We start from the raw sequence: 4,304 nt of genomic DNA on the forward strand, positions 1-4,304 counted from the left end.
CTATTTAACTATTTAGCAAATCAGTTACTAATGCAAGCAACAGTCGTCTTAGTAATAGCAAAGTCAATACGTGTTTCCTTACTTTTATAATACAATGACTGTATGCAGTTGCTTGTAACGCTTCTTTTAAATACTTTTTTAGTAGATAAAGTTGATAGGGACAAAAATCATAATTATTAATTATTTTTCGTTGTATTTTGTTTTTATGATTTTGTTTCAAAATAAAATTTTGAGTTTAATTTGCTTTAAAAAAAACTACAATTTGTATTGAAAAAAAAAATTAATCACTCAACGAACATACTTTACAAAATTTATATACCTAGCTTAACTTTAACTTAGTTTAAAAATCTAAAAAAAAACTAGTGTTGTGGTTTTTTTAACAAGTTTATTCCACTTAATAGCAATTAATATCAGTTTAAAATTGAAACAGCATAGTAAGAAGCTTTATATTGCTAGTAATAGCGTTTTGAAAAATTTATTTTTAGTCTAGCATAAAAACGTTTGTATTTAGTGTTTAAAGTTGCAGTACATTTGTTAAACAAACTTTACAACTTCAGTTATTGAGCAAACCAAATCATTATTTTTATGTTCACGATATGTGTTTGTATATCTTTATACTAAATTTACTTATTAATACTTTTGTAAATTCAATAAAGGTACGTCCAGCAAAGTATATGAAGTAATGATGTCACATACTCAAGTGCTAGAATAAAGCAATCAGGCTGATGCTGTACACAAAATAAAAAAAAGGAAATGTACTAAAGGAACTTGCGGTTGGGTTTTTATATGTTTTAAATTATGTCTTATGTAACTTAACAAACTTAGTTTTTTTCACTGCTTAATTTGTCAATATAACTAGCTTCTTTTTTAAAATCGAAACCAACGAACTTTAAAACGTATTGATTCATTAAAAATAAAATAAAAATACGTATATATTTTTATAGTAATTTAAAGTCATCAAAAACTACAAAGTTACTACAAAGAAAGTTATAAAGGTTTAAATAGATTAAGGTTTTTGTCATGGCAGTACAAAAAAATAACAACTCTCGATCGAAAGTTTTCACTATCTTAATCTTTTCTTTTTCATTTTTATATTTTATAGTAAAATCCAGATTACAATTTTAAATCTGTCATTGATTTTGGTTTTGTTTTGGTTTTTTAGATGTTTCATTCAAGCTTTTCTTAGAAGTATTTTAAAAATCAAACAGTGACAGACTTGTATTTTAATAAAGTAACTTATGGTCAGAACGTTTGATAAGCTTATTATGTATAATAAATTTCAGTTTTTGTTTTACGAGGTTTGTTGTTATATAAAACCTTTTTTTTCACATTTAGTTTTAAAGTTTTTTTTTAGTTTAACTTAGTTATAGAGAAAATGACTGAAAGTTATAAATGCTATGTTGTAAAGAATATATATTCTAAAAATATATATTAAATAGTTTATTTTATTAGTCCAAATTTACAAAATAGTACGGTTGTTGCATACTTTTAATAGTTTAAATAACTTTGTGTGTTTAATTATCTTCCACCTAACCATACAGTTATCAAAGCTTTTTAAATTTCAATATTTTTTAAAATATGATAAGACAAACATAAGCTAGTACTATTATAATTGATAAAATAAATAAAAAAAATTACAAGTGTAAAATAATTAAAAAGTCTTCAAATGTTAGTAAATACGATAAAAAATTACAGTTGCACAAACCAAACCAAATTTTAATTTCTTAGAATGATAAGAACAAGCGACTGCCGATATTGAATGGCTTATCTGATTATGAACATACCTAAATTTATTGATAAAAAATGAAATACTAAACACATAAAAACAATTTTATTTTAATGTTCATTATGTTTATTTTTGCTTGTTTACTTATTTTTATATAGCAATAATGTAGGTTTTACTGAATACATGATTGTTTTTTAATTTTAATATTTTTAACGTTTAATCTGTGATTTTATTGTTGTTACTAAGTTTTATTAGTTAACCTTTTACCTACATTTTTATAAATTTTACTCGTGCTTTTAATACAATAGTGTGTTTACTCTATGCTAATTTAATACTGAGTCATAGTAGATAGTTTGCTACAGAAATGGTTTTAAAGTATAAGTAATTTCACGTATCAAAGTTTTCAAACGTTTTTGAAATTAAAAATAAAAAAATCTAAGTATCAAGTTATATAATGAATATTTTACTAAAGTAGTCGATTATTACAGATACTTATTAACTTTTTTACTTAAAATCACTTTAATTAAGTAGCAGCAACTACTCTCCATTGGTACTATGCAGCCACAAGTACAAGTATCATTGACCAATCAGAACACAGCTTCAAACAAGATAAAAAAGTTAGGAGTCGTCATCAAAGGACTAGGGGTAAGTTATATATCTTAAACATTAATATTTTTTCAGTTAAGCTATTCACTTATTTTTACTTAATACTTAACTCAGTACCTTTAATTTTGGTTTTGCATTGAAAACTGCTTTTCAAAATTGTAACTTTCATTGTCAGTTCAAACTTTTACTTACTTTGGTATCTACAAACATTAATAAACATTATTCCAACAACTTATTATAGTGTTATATTCGCACAGATCACGTGTGTAGTTATGTCACTAATAATCTTTATTGCTGGAATAGCTGAATTATCAGTAAGGCCCTGCGTAACTCATTATTACAACTACGGTACATTTCCTGAAAAACGTTGTATGAGTGCGATTACTATTGGTCAGTCATTGTGGTGTTCAGTGTTTGTGAGTTTTATTTGATATGTCTAAATACAACTTTGTTTTGTTTTTTTACAAACATTTTTTTTTTGCAATTAAAAAGTTTCAAATCTAACTAAAATATATTACTATGTTTAAATGTAGATTTAAAACAAGTAAAATTTTTAACAATTTTATCACATTAGTAGGATAAAACAATAAAGTTTTTTTTTATGCTTAGTGCAAACCATACTAATTAAGTTTAAGTTTAATTGTTACTTGTTAAAACATTATCAAGCCTTATATAGTAATTAACAACTAAAACAGTAGTACGTTTAACATGCTTTAAATATGTTTGTATTTAAAACAAGTTACTATTTTAACAAACTGATATAGAAAAGATGTAATTTTTATTTTAATTTACATTTTTCTTTAGCCTCTAATTGCTGGTATTTTTGGAGTTGTTGCCGGAAAAAGTGCCAAAAATCAAGCAAAAGTGAGACTAGAATTTTACTTTTTTAAAAAGCTCAATGACAAATCAAAATTAAGTTTCAGACTTTTTCAACTCGCTGAGTAGCGATATGATAAAGTTTAAAAATGTTTTGGATAAAGTCTACAAAATCGATTTTTTTTTAAACAAATTTCGTAGTATATGTAATATTTAAAGTAGAAAACATTAAACGCACAAAATTTTTAATATTTTCACTTATTTAATTTTACAGATAAGTTTAACGATGGGATTCAGCATAGTTGGAGCAATATTCTCATGCTTGCTAGTTATTATGCAACCTGTTTTTCTACAACTAAACTTGGTAATTTTTCATAACTTGTTTTAATTTATTTAAAAAGAGTTTTTGTTAAAAAGTAATAAATTGATTTGAAAAGTTTATAGCTAATTGAATGTAGATTAAACTAAATCTACTTAAGGTCATACATAACAGTTTGTTATTAAATTATTAATCTTGTGTATCGTTTTGTTTAAAAATTTTGAATTATAAAAAACTTCAAAATAAAATTTTTACCAGATCTTTGGAGTTTCATCACTCTACCCATTACAAATAGTGATAACGCTTATGGCTTTTGTAAATTTTGTCTTACTGATTATCATGGCAGGATACAGCTGTTGCCTCAGTAAATCTTGTTGCGGAAATGATGTTTGTTGTTTTTTTTTTTGGTGAAACTTTTATTTTACTTGGCTAATACAGAGTATCCGTATCCTAAAACTTTTACTTTTATTAGTGTTCATAAATATTTGTTTTTAAATTATTATACTATTAATTATACTAATGTTCAGTGATTTTTTGTACAAGTATGTACCATTAATTTCTGCAAAAAAATAAAACTATTTTTTTATACAGTCAAATGCGGCTACACAAATAGTTTATGTACCTTACCCGAATCAGCAAACAGCTAGTATTGGTTAGTTATTGTTTCATAAATTTAGTATACCAGTTAAAAGTTAATATAGACTTAGACAGTGTATACAATGTATAAGATAATGTAGAACACTTATCGAAACTATTTAAATTAAGTAATATTTTTGTATGATAAATGCTTTTTATATATACTTTATTAAATACTATGTAATGTACTCTATTGAATTT

At 24.3% G+C, this 4,304-nt stretch overlaps 1 long non-coding RNA gene across 1 annotated transcript; it reads left to right on the top strand.

Moving 5' to 3' along the window:
* Positions 1-3,168: 3,168 nt before the first annotated feature.
* Positions 3,169-3,773, top strand: LOC145831906 (uncharacterized). The gene is made up of 3 exons (XR_014369699.1): positions 3,169-3,196; positions 3,423-3,512; positions 3,726-3,773. It is a non-coding gene; the product is annotated as an uncharacterized LOC145831906 (long non-coding RNA).
* The last annotated feature ends 531 nt before the right edge of the window (positions 3,774-4,304 follow it).

Source organism: Thalia democratica, chromosome 1, assembly GCF_965202585.1.
Source record: "Thalia democratica chromosome 1, ktThaDemo2.hap1.1, whole genome shotgun sequence".
In the NCBI taxonomy this organism is placed as follows: domain Eukaryota; kingdom Metazoa; phylum Chordata; class Thaliacea; order Salpida; family Salpidae; genus Thalia; species Thalia democratica.